This window comes from Zingiber officinale, chromosome 6A (genome assembly GCF_018446385.1).
Source record: "Zingiber officinale cultivar Zhangliang chromosome 6A, Zo_v1.1, whole genome shotgun sequence".
NCBI lineage: Eukaryota > Viridiplantae > Streptophyta > Magnoliopsida > Zingiberales > Zingiberaceae > Zingiber > Zingiber officinale.
In genome coordinates, this window is record NC_055997.1 from 116,896,302 (window position 1) to 116,909,823 (window position 13,522).

The window sequence follows — 13,522 nt, forward strand, 5'->3', positions numbered from 1 at the left end:
GGGCAGAGGAAATTTTTGCTAGTGGTCGTCGACTATTTTTCCAAGTGGGTGGAAGCCGAGCCACTAGCCAGGATCACCGAACAGATGGTCAAAAAATTCATCTGGCAACACATCATCTGTCGGTTCGGCATCCCTCGCCGATTGGTTTCCGACAACGGGCGGCAATTCACAGGGAAGGTGCTAGAAGATTGGTGCAAAAGCTACGGCATCGAGCAACACTTCACGTCCGTGGCTTACCCCCAAAGCAACGGTCAAGCCGAAGTAGCCAATCGAGAAATTCTCCGTATTCTGCGCGCTCGGCTCGACCACTTGAGAGGGAAGTTGGCCGGATGAAGTGCCGGGCGTTTTATAGGCCATCCGAACGACTCCTAAGGAAGGAACGGGCGTCACACCTTTTCATCTAGTGTACGGCGGCGAAGCGGTCATTCCGGTTGAAGTCGGCGTCGAGTCCGTCCGGGTCCAATGTTACGATGATGACAACGCCGAGCGGAGGAACATGGAGCTGGATTTGGTTGATGAGGAGCGAGCCAAGGCATCCGTTCAGCTGATGGCGTACCGTCAACGGATAAAGCAAAACTACAACTGGCGCGTCATTCCCAGATCATTCCAGGTCGGCGATCTTGTCTGGAAGAAAGTCAAGCCGGTCGGCGACGTCGGCAAGCTTGAAGCTCCGTGGGCAGGCCCCTTCAAAATCATCGAAAAGCTCCGCTCGGGCGCGTATTATTTGGAGGATGAGGAGCTAGATAGGCCGTGGAGCGCGAACCATCTCCAGCCTTACCGGGCGGGGTGAAAGGTGTGCCAATGTAAATCATCCTGTGTACTTTTTTCGACTGAATACTTGAAATGCAGAAATGAAAAATCAAGAGAACAAATATAAGGCATCGTCAACAAAAAAACGAAGGCCCCGAGCCGCTCGGCCGGAGGTAAATTATTCATGCAAAATGCTCAAAAAAATGAAGGCCCCGAGCCGCTCGGCCGGAGGTAAATTATTCATGCAAAATGCTCAAAAAAACGAAGGCCCCGAGCCGCTCGGCCGGAGGTAAATTATTCATGCAAAATGCTCAAAAAGGCGAAGGCCCTCGAGCCGATCGGCCAGGAAGTGTATATATTTACTCGTAAGCGAATGACCCGTGCTGTTCGGCCGGGCATAAATATTGTTCTAGCGCGGGATATGATACGAAGGCCAAGGTCGCTCGACCTGGTAAGGAGTTAGCCTTGAAAGGTCGACGAGTCCCGTCGTTAAAGATCGAGAGCCGCGCCGACCGGCTATAAATATCCGCGTCGTCTAGCCCAGACGTTAAACCGTAGAGCCGCGCCGACCGGCTATAAATATCCGAGCGGAAGACCGTCTAGCCCAGACGTTAAACCGTAGAGACGAGCCGGCGTCTATAAACTCTCCGAGCGGAAGACCGTCTAGCCCAGACGTTAAACCGTAGAGCCGCGCCGACCGGCTATAAATATCCGAGCGGAAGACCGTCTAGCCCAGACGTTAAACCGTAGAGACGAGCCGGCGTCTATAAACTCTCCGAGCGGAAGACCGTCTAGCCCAGACGTTAAACCGTAGAGACGAGCCGGCGTCTATAAACTCTCCGAGCGGAAGACCGTCTAGCCCAGACGTTAAACCGTAGAGACGAGCCGGCGTCTATAAACTCTCCGAGCGGAAGACCGTCTAGCCCAGACGTTAAACCGTAGAGACGAGCCGGCGTCGAGAACCGAGCGGAAGACCGTCTAGCCAGACGTTAAACCGTAGAGACGAGCCGGTTTATAAACTCTCCGAGCGGAAGACCGCCTAGCCCAGACGTTAAACCGTAGAGACGAGCCCGCGTCTATACGAGCGGAAGATCGTTCAGCCCAGACGTTAAACCGAGAGACCGGTGGCTATAAACTCTCCGAGCGAAGACCGCCTCAGCCTGCACCTTAAACCGTAGAGACGAGCTGTCAGAACTCTCCGAGCGGAAGACCGCCTAGCCCAGACGTTAAATCGGAGACGAGCTGGCGTTTATAAACTCTCCGAGCGAAGACCGCTAGCCCTGACATTAAACCGTGAGACGAGCTTGCCTATAAACTCTCCGAGCTAAGACCGCTTAGCCCAGACGTTAAACCGTAGAGACGGCGCCTATAAACTCTCCGAGCGGAAGACCGCCTAGCCCAGACGTTAAACCGTAGATACGAGCCGGCGTCTATAAACTCCGAGCGGAAGACCATCTAGCCCAAACGTTAAACCGTAGAGACGAGCCGGTTTTAAACTCTCCGAGCGGAAGACCGCCCAGCCCAGACGTTAAATCGAGAGACGAGCGCCTATAAACTCTCCGAGCGGAAGACCGCCTAGCCCAGACGTTAAACCGTAGAGACGAGCTGGTGTCTATAAACTCTCGAGCGGAAGACCGTCCAGCCCAGACGTTAAACCGTAGAGACGAGCGTTTATAAACTCTCCGAGCGGAAGACCGTTCAGCCCAGACGTTAAACCAGAGAGACGAGCCGATAAACTCTCCGAGCGGAAGACCGTCTAGCCCAGACGTTAAACCGTAGAGACGAGCCGGCGTCTATAAACTCTCCGAGCGGAAGACCGTCTAGCCTAGACGTTAAACCGTAGAGACGAGGCGGCGTCTGTAAACTCTCCGAGCGGAAGACCGTCTAGCCCAGACGTTAAACCGTAGAGACGAGCCGGCGTCTATAAACTCTCCGAGCGGAAGACCGTTCAGCCCAGACGTTAAACCGTAGAGACGAGCCGGCGTCTATAAACTCTCCGAGCGGAAGACCGTCTAGCCCAGACCTTAAACCGTAGAGACAAGCCGGCGTCTGTAAACTCTCCGAGCGGAAGACCGTCTAGCCCACGTTAAACCGTAGAGACGAGCCGACGTCTATAAATCCCCGAGCAGAAGACCGACGGCCGACGAGCTCCGTCGTTAAAAATCGAGAGCCGCGCCGACCGGCTATAAATATCCGCGCCGACGAGCTCCGTCGTTAAAGATCGAGAGTCGTGCCGACTGGCTATAAATATCCGCACCGACGAGCTCCGTCGTTAAAAATCGAGAGCCGCGCCGATCGGCTATAAATATCCACGTCGGACCCGCGACTGTGAACTTACTGGATGGAACTAAGGACGCCAAATAACAAGCGTTCGCAAGTACTAAATTAATTAAGTCCGATCGGCTATCGGTTTGCCAATACTTTGCATTCACTGAATGCAAACAGTATAGCCAATCGCTAAACGATTTCAAGGAAATCGAGTCAATTGATTGACCCGATCGGTCGTCTAGTGGGAAACACGTGGAGCTTAACTGACTCTACGGATAAGCACCAAACAGACAAAAGAAGGGCAATGAAGGGCAAACAAAAATACAAGCAAAGGAACACAACTATGCCGAACAAAATTTTACATCCGCAAAGCGACTGAAATACAGAAAGTACTTGGAAGAACTCGCCTCACTCCGGGTCTTCAAAGTTAAAGAAACCGTCCGGGATGTCGTCTATCATGGTCGCCAGATCGGAGGCGGGAATGTGCATTTCCGCCGGGAGGTGACCACCCTTCTTCAAGTACGCCATGGTGACCTTGACCGCCTCGGCGAAAGTTGAGGAGACGTTGCCACCGAACTTTTTGCCGAACCGCTCCGAGCGGAGGTATTCTTGGCGCGCTGCTGCTAGGCGACTCGGCTCCCCCTCCTTGTACTTTCTGAGCGCCGCTCGGGAGGCGATTAGTGAATCTTGGAGAACTTTTTGGTCCACCTCTGCTTTAGTGCGTTCAGCAGAGCGCTCATCCCGTTCGGCAGCTAGTTGGGCTTCTAGATTCTTAGATTGCTGATCTAGAGCTCGGACTTCAACTTTCATCTTGTCCAGATCAGCAATCGCCCGCTTCTTCCGGCTACTGGCGCGCTTCACTTCTCCGTCGCGCTTCTTCACCAAGTCTCCAAGTCGGGCCACCTCTGTAGCCAGGTCGGCGGACTTCTTCTGTTCGGCCTCGAGGGCTTGTTTCTCCCGCTCGGCCGATGGACCCCCCGAGACTTGGAGTTTTTCCAGGAGATCCTCCAGCTCGGCTAGCCGATGGCTAGTGGCGATTTGCTCGGCCCAATGCTGTAAGGGAAATTATAAAATCAGGAACCAAATAGTAGCAGGGCACAAGAAGAAAAATGAACCTACCTGAGTGGCCTGTTGCATGTGGTTATCGCCGAGCTGCTTAAGCGCCCGAATCTAGGCGCCTCGAAAAGTTTGGCAAGCGGACCCGTCAAGGTTATTTCATGAACGGGCTTGATGGCCGATCGGCAGACAATAAATATTCCTCCGATGGGAATCGAAGGGTAGTCTTGACGGTCGGGTGGCCACTTCCTCAGCCGCAGTCGCCTGGCCCGAGGACTCCCCTATGGTTGATGTTTCGCCCAACCGTCGTAAGCGACGACGATTCCGAGGAGGAGAGCCAGAGGGCTGTGCGGTGGGCGAGGCCACTGAGGTCCCGATCTGCGACGGTGTGCGATCTGGCGAAGCGACATCGATCGGCGCCTGTGGTTCGCCCTCTTGGGTCGGAGGAAGGCTGGAGTCTCTCCGCAGTGAATCCCCTGGGACTCCCAACCCTACCGAGCAGAGGAAGTGATCCGCCTCAACCTCCGCTGGGCGGATGGGTAACTGCTTGCATGACCGCCCCCTCTCCCGTAGCCGGCCGGGGATTAGACCCGCCGCGAGTTCTTTTTGGTAGTCACCAATTTCCACGGCTTTCAATTTCAGATGATCAGTAGCCTTGAGCGCCACATGACTTCAGCTACAATGGAAGAAATTAAAATCGTTAGACAAAAAAGGCGAAGAGAGTAAAAGTCCTTACTCATGCAGGGGAGATTGGTCCAACGAGATAATCCAAAATGTATAACACCCCTTGAGAAGCAATCGGTCGATTTTGTACCGACCGACAACCAGTCACGCATGAAGGTAGGCCGATTGCTTCGAATTTGCCGAGCTCCTACTGGCTCAGACAATGTCCGCCATTTGTTCGAATGTCTCGAAGTCGATGTAGAAGAAGAACTCCTTCCAGTGCTTGTTAGAGGTCGGCATATTATCAAAAAATTTTGAAGCCTATTCTACTTTGGAAAATAAAAGTGTCCAACTCGGATTGTTTGGGGTAGAAGAAGTAGTGAAATATCTTGGGGTCGAGGGGGATACTGTGCAGCCTAAAGAGGACGACCACCCCGCTCAGTAGCCTAAAGGAATTCGGCACAAGTTGGCCGAGCGGGATGCGGAAATAATTACAAACTTCCAAAATAAACGGATGGGTAGGAAATCTAAGGCCGCCTTGGTCGAAAAAAACAAATGGTACCGATCGGCGGGTTATGGGGCCGGTCGGTCGGGTCGGCTACCACTATTTCATGGTCGTCCGGGATCCCGTACGTCCGAACAAGACGCCAAGCGCGCTCCTCGTCAAATTTACTCTCTATGGTCATATACCAGGGACCATGAACCTCAACAGCGGGTACGGAAGTGCTCGCCATGACTAAAGTACTAAGAAAAAGAAAGAAGGAAGCCGAAAGAAACTCGGAAACGGAGGACAGATAAAAGTTCGCAAGCAAGGGGACGAAAGGAGTTCCCCGCGAAAGGGAAAGGTCGAACGAAAGGAAGGGAGAAGCTTACTAAGGGAAGATGAACGGAGAGGATCACCAGAAAGCCGAAAACCACAAAGAGGCAAGAACTAGGACAGCCGGAACGACGCAGCCGTGGGCACCTTCGACGGAGGACGCGCAATTAAACAGAGAATGCAGTGTAAGGGCGAAGACGAAGGCTTTATGCGAACGAGGCTGGTCAGCCTCGTCCGTCGGATGCAGGTCACGAGGTCATCATCTAACCGTCCATTTCAAAACAATCGGCGCCCCATCGTACGGATCATCACCGCCACGCGAGAAGAGCCACGTGGCGCCCTGTCACCCAGCGCAATTAATGCGCCCATACCGCGCATGCTTCGACTTAATGAAAAGGATTTGCGTGATTTTCGAGAAGATTTAGACAAGCAAACATCCACGTTGAGCGCCAAGACATCCAAAACGAAGAGCCGAGTGGCTGAATTTGGCATAAAGGCCGAACGGCTCAAGGGATATGATAAGCGACGGTAAGGCGACAACCGCCCGCTCGGACAGTCAGTCGGACTCACCGCCTCCTTCGACTAGACTCAAGGGGAGGCAAGTGATCCGCAGAAGAATGGGGACTCATCAAGGATCCCACCGAGGACGGATGGAGGGTCGACTAAGCGTAATGGCCAAGTAGTTGAGGTGTCCGAGCGAGCGAGATAACCCACCATAGGCTTGGCTTCACGCCATGGAGGACCAATGGCCGAGCGGTGTCCGCCTACCGAACCGGGCCGAGCGGTGGTCCGCTCGACCGTGATAAGGGCGAGGATACAGGTTAGCCGAGCGGTCTATTCGCTCGGCTATGGGATGTCAGCAAAGGCAAGTCTGATGATTATGCCGTACACAAGATTTCATGATAAAGGATCTTGCCGTCACATCATGGAGAGGTTGATACAGTAGCGGTATGGCCTTATGGATGCCCTTCTGACAGACCCATACCTGGGCATGGTCGAAAGCAGGTGATTGCTTTGATTGGCGCGCCCAGGCTCCCTCAAGAGGTCTATATAAGGTCTCCATTTCTTCACCGGAGGTACGAGAGTCTTCATCCTGCAGCCACTTTCTTCATCTATTCCCTCGCCTGACTTGATCGTCGGAGGGTCGTCGCCGGGACACCCCCCCGGCTCGGTTTTGTTGCAGGTTCGCCGGAGCACTCGAGGATCCAGCAGGGAGCGCCACATCCCCAGCGTTCGTTGACCCCTGGTTCGGACAGGATCAATTATATTCATTTTTTGCACAAAATACTAATACTAATATATATTTATTTTCACAATAATGTAATATTTGTAGTAGTATTTGTGAAATTTTAAAAGTATTTAATGATGCAATCGAACAACTTTCCGGTGTTTATTATCTCACTGCTCAATTAGTTTTAGAAAATTTTTCTAATATATTATTAGCTTTAAATGAACATATTAATAATGAATCTTTATCTCTTTGCATCTTAGCGATGAAAACTAAATGGGGAAATTATTTTTATTTAATTCCTGAAATTTATTTAATTGCATTTGCTCTAGATCCTAGATTTAAATTAGAAGTTTTACAAGAAATGTTAACTTTATATTATGACATTTTAATTCCAATTAAAGATTTTTTTTCTCCTAATTAATCTAGTTAATATTATATAATGTTGGAATTTATTTATATGATATTTATAATCAATATTATGCAAAATATGGAACACAAATTAATATTTCTGAAATACTATTGGTTGCTACTCGGAAAACCTAACGGTTCCACTGTATAAAAATTTTGTACAAAGGTCTGAACCTTTTCCTAGTTACCATGTGTTCTTTTAAATTAAACTTGGATTGTCTGCGGAACTTAACACGTTTGATCCTAAGTTTAATTTATTTGTTCTTTTAGGTTTAGACTTGAATCTCCTGCGGAACTTAACACGTTCGATCCAAATCACCTAGGTCACGAAGACAATTAAATATCTATTTCAAAAATCGGCTTCCAGTACAGCATGACGAGGCACATGGTCTTCCTGGATATAGGAGCAACCACCACCGACTAGACAAGGCCTTTTAAGGAAATTATATATTTAACCTTCCCATAGTAACCCTAGGTTAACCTCTAAGAACAATCAAATCACAAGGAAAAGAAAAAACAAAAGAACACAATTTCGAAAACTAATTCAAAAAACTAGAATCACATACCTCTTGTATTTGGTATTTTTACATAGAGATAAAACTAACATGATGCGGAAAACAATATTAGTTATACCTTTCTTAGTAGATAATGACATCTTGATCTTCTACCGTATTCCTCTTCTAATCTCGGACGTTGTGTGAGCAACGATCTTCCGAGACGAGAACCACCTAGCACCTTTCTTCTTCTTCCTTCAAGTTTCGGCCAAGCAAGACTTCCAAAGGATGAAGATCTTTTTCCACCAACCAAACTCCAAGGGATGCAAGCTTTCTCTCCTTCTTCTCCAAGCTAAGATCCGGCCACCAAACAAGACTCCAAGAGCATGAAGAGGTTCGGCCACAAAGATGGAGAGAAGAGAAAGGGAAGAGGCCGGCCAAACCAAGGAAGAAAAGAGGGAGAAAAATAATAGAGGTTGTTCACCTTGAAGGCACTCAAACCCCCTCTTTTATAATCCTTAGCTTTGGCAAATAAGGAAATTTAATTACAATAAAATTTTCTTAACTTTCCTTGACATGAATTAATTAAGAAAAATTAAATAAAATTTCCTAATAACTCATGTCATGGTCGGCCACCTCATGGAAGAGCAAACAAGGCAATTTTCAATCAACCAATTAAAATTCCTTATTTGTTTCTGGAAATTTTAAAAAATAAAATTTCCCTTTAAAATCCCTTCATGGTTGATAAAAATAAATTTATATAATTTTAATTTTTCAACATGTGAATAATTTACAAAGAAGAAAAATAAAATATCCTTTCAATCTACAAATAAGAAAAGAGATTTAATCTCTTTTCTTAATCTTTTGTAGAAAGAGATATTTTAATTTTTAATCTTTCTTTTAAATTATATCTTCCACATAAGAAAATTTTAAAATTAAAATTCTTTTCTAATTTAATAGGGTCGGCCACCTAAGCTTGGGTTCAAGCTAGGGTCGGCCACCCATGGACCAAGGCTTGACCGGCCCTAGCTTGATCCTCAAGCTAGCTTGGCCGACCCCTACAACATGGGTATGAAGGTGGGTATAGGTGGGTATAGTACTCTATAACTAAGAGGCTACGATAAAGACCGAGAGGAGGAATTGGTTTTGGTCTCTCGATAAAATTAAGCATCCCGTGTTCGCCCCGAACACACAACTTAATTTTATCAATAATAATTCATTCCACTAGAGAACTATTATTGAACTACCGCACTAATCCCAAATTACATTTTTGGGCTCCTTCTTATTATGAGTGTGTTAGTCTCCCTATGTTTAAGATGTCGAATGCCCACTAATTAAGTGAGTTACTGACAACTCATTTAATTAATATCTTAGTCCAAGAATAGTACCACTCAACCTTATCGTCATGTCGGACTAAGTCCACCTGTAGGGTTTAATATGATAATCCTTATGAGCTCCTCTTGAGGGCATTATCAACCTAAATCACTAGGACACAGTTTCCTTCTATAATCAACAACACATACTATAAGTGATATCATTTCCCAACTTATTGGGCTTATTGATTTATCGAACTAAATATCACCCATTGATAAATTAAAGAAATAAATATCAAATATATGTGCTTGTTATTATATTAGGATTAAGAGCACACACTTCCATAATAACTGAGGTCTTTGTTCCTTTATAAAGTCAGTATAAAAGAAACGACCTCTGATAGTTCTACTCAATACACTCTAAGTGTACTAGTGTAATTATATAGTTAAGATAAACTAATACATAATTACACTACGACCTTCCAATGGTTTGTTCCTTTCCATCTTAGTCGTGAGCTACTGTTTATAATTTATAAGGTACTGACAACATTATCTTCTGTATGTGACACCACATATTATGTTATCTATAATATAGATTAATTGAACAACTATAAATAAATGTAGATAATTTGACCAAATGTGATTCTTTATTCAAAATAAATGTCTACAAAAGCTTAGACTTTCAGTATACACTCTAACAAATACAACAAACTACTAGTAGTAGTTTAAAAGTTACAAAAGCACAACTCTTATTAAAAGAACGGACAAAACGCCCACGAGGATCCTCAAGTTTTACACAGAAACTTGAGAAATATTTTACGACTTCTTTTGATTTTAATGAAGCAGATAGCGAAAATTTCGATATCTTAAAGTGGTGGTCACAGAAGGCTCAAAGCTTTCCCATCCTCTCCATGATCGCCAAAGAAATATTAGCTTATTCATTGTCAACTATTGTTGTGGAGCAGACGTTCAGTGCCGGCGGCAATATATTAGATGAACGACGATCAACTTTGTCTCCCGACACATTGGAAACCCAAGCATTACTGGATGATTGGACCAGAGCAGAGAAAAGAATCCAAGAAATGCAACTTTCAGATGACAAAGTTGAAGATTTTGATACTGAAGGAACAAATACGAAAGGAACAGAAAATGGAAGTGAGTGAAAATGTAAAAGGATAAAAATGTAAAAGAACTACATGAGCTTTGATTCCCCTAAAAGGATACGTAGGCAACTTAAATAAGTGCAAGCTCTTTTTCCAATAAATTTTAATTTCTAATTTGTAATGTTTAATTTTTAATTTTATAAATTTTTTAACATAATAATCTTGAATTGTGGCGAACCGTGACGAACCGTGAATCGAACTGTGAACCGACGGTTTCAATCCGTGAACCGTAACCATCTTGGACAGTTAATGTTAAGGGTCGACATGTCTGGAACTGTCGAATCGGTGGTTCTAAATCGTCGAACCGTCGATTTCGAACCGTGGTCAGGTCTACCTGAGCGGCCTTATCTCTGATTTCCTCCACTAAATCTAGTTTCATAAGACGTCGATCGACATTTTCCTTACCATACAATTGTATCTGATCGGATTCAACACTGATTTCGATGGGTACAATCGCTTCTCCTCTGTAAATTAGATGGAACGAGGTTATGCCCGTAAAATCCCGAGGTGTAGTGCAATAAGCCCATAACACGCTAGGAAGCTCATCCACCCAACTTCCTTTGAGATGATCAAGATGGATTCTGAGTCCTCTAATAATTTTCTCTATTAGTGACTTCCACCTGGCCATTGCTTTAGGAATAAGCCACGGACGTAAAAGCTTGTACTATGTTATAATTCACACACCATTCTCTGATTCCCCGCTCCTGAAATTACTTTCCATTATAAAAAATTATCTTATGAGGAATGCTGAACCGATAAACTATATTATGTCGCTCGGGCTACATCAATGAGCATGTGGACTAGTTCTTCAACCCAGGGGAGGGTCGGAGTGTATGATTTACCACTCTATTTCTTACATCAACAACACCGTTATCAGATCTTCTCATGGTTGGCTAATAATCATAAGTGAGATTCATGTTCAATTTATAAAACCCTATAATCCGTACATGTATGGACCTTCCGTCGATCCTTGCCATGGACGGTAATGATTTAAATTTCTAGTAAATGTTGTCTTTATATGGCAAAAGGCGATTTACTCGCCCTCAGTACCCCCGTCAATCCGTCCCTAGACCAATACGGAGGAGGCATATCACGGATGACTACTAATTATTAGTGCTAAGATATGGAGGAAGACTTGCTCAGACTTACCGAATTTTAACCCCAAAACTTTATATGACAATACTTTATACCTTAACTACCGCACCACTCGAACAAGCAAATGTTGTCTTCAGCTCCCTATGCAAATAGAGATTATATTGTCACATTAATGTTCAACCGTCTTATTCCTGAGTTGAGAAACTACTTACTCTTTGTGTTGGTGTAAAAGATGAGAGGTAAATGAAGATATCTATAAGTCCAAAGTTAATACATAATACAGACATTTTGGATGAGAAAAAGATCAATTAAATTAAATCAACTCATCAAAATTAAAAGTTCTGCATGGTTAATTTAAAAATTAATTTTTTTAAAAAACATTAATTATTTTGATTAAATCGATCTTGATTTTAAAATTTTGAATTTGATTAAATTAATTAAATCAAATTTAGTTATATTTTAATCAGATTTTTTTAAAAAAATTCCTATTTTTGTAATTAATGTCTCTCCTCAGCTCTTGCTCTTCTCTTCTGATTTAAACGATTCGATTATCAACCAATTGCTAAATGTGATGTCATGTTTAAAAATAAAACTCCAAAGAATAGTTTAAAAAATAATCTACAACCGAATTGTTTAAAATACAATACATATTTCCATATGTTCTTCATTCCTCAAACCATTCTTTTTGGACAAAAATAAAATAAAATAAAATAATATCCTTTTTAATAGAATTGTAATTATATATATTATTATAGTAATTAAAATTCAAAACTATTATAATCTATCATAACTAACACTGTACATATAATAATAATTATTATAATATAATATTAATCAATATTAACTTGAATGAAATAAAAAATTCTATTTCAGAGGGATTATCATAATATAATATAATATAATATTAATCAATATGGAATAAAAAATCTCATTTCAGAGGGCAACCTTGTGGCACCAATCAAGACAGATCCAGAAGACAAAATATGTAGCGATTGGAGAACATACGACAAGGTGGTGGAGTGTTGGGTTTTTCGAGCCGCGAAAATCGTTTTTCGCATCGCGGAAACTTTGAATCACCCAAAATCGTAGATCCGTACAAAGGAAAAACCGAACAAAAATACGAGTACGAGTTCCAAAAACTTTAGATCTACTCCTAGATCTATGTATTGAGAGTTTTAACTTTGAAGCGTGCCCTCGCAAATTCCGCTCGTCCAACGGTACGTCGGATCTCAAGAGTGTCAACGTAGACACTCCTCTAATGATATCCACACGAACAAGGAGTATCTCTCACACTCAAAGGATGGAGAAGAGAGACCCCAAGTGTGCTAGCACTTTCTAGGGCTCTCGGATGGAATGGAAGAAGAAAGGAGATCAAAGAAGAGAGGATAAAAACCAAGAACACTCTTCTATGTGACCTTCACTTACCCTTTCTACTTTTGGGAACTCAAATCATCCTCTCCACTCTTGGAACCTCACGGCAACAGCACCATGGAGAGAAGAGAGACCACCCAAGGAGGAAGAAGAAGGAGTTAATAACCATTAAAATGAAAAACATCAATTTCCTTCATTTTGAGTGGCCGGCCACAATGAGAGTAATTACTCTCATTCATGTGGCCGGCCACATTAAAACAAAGAAGGAAGTATAACTTCCATTAGGTGGCATAATCATGTATTAACTATGATGATGTGGCACATCATCATTGGCCACTTAATGCCAAGTCACACATATGATGTGGCAAAGTCAAGTCAAACTTGACTCTTCCTCTTCCTCTCAAGTCAAGTCAAACTTGACTTAATCTCTCTCATGGTTGATCTAATCCAACCATTTAATTCAAGTCAATTTAATATAATGAATCTAATTCATTTAATTAAATTGATTCAATAAATCATAATCTAAATTAGACTCATTGAACACATGAATCAACTTGAGTCTAACTCAAGCTAGCCCAATTTGGATTACTCTTAATCCAATTTAATTCATCAAATGAATCTAATCCTCTTGGTTCATCATATGAACCTAATCTCCATCCACTTGTTCTTTGTGTGTGACCCAATAGGTTCTTGGAACGTTGGCAATGTTCCTAAACTCCTTTAGAAACATAAGCAATGAGCGGCATCTAGCAATACATCATTGCTACCCAAGTTACAAGAATGTTGAAATCCAACATCACCTTGTGACTATAAATTGTGACTCCTCACAATATGTGACATTGTCCTTCTATCCTTGACATCTAGATTGATCAATGTGAGGCATAGACCGTGTC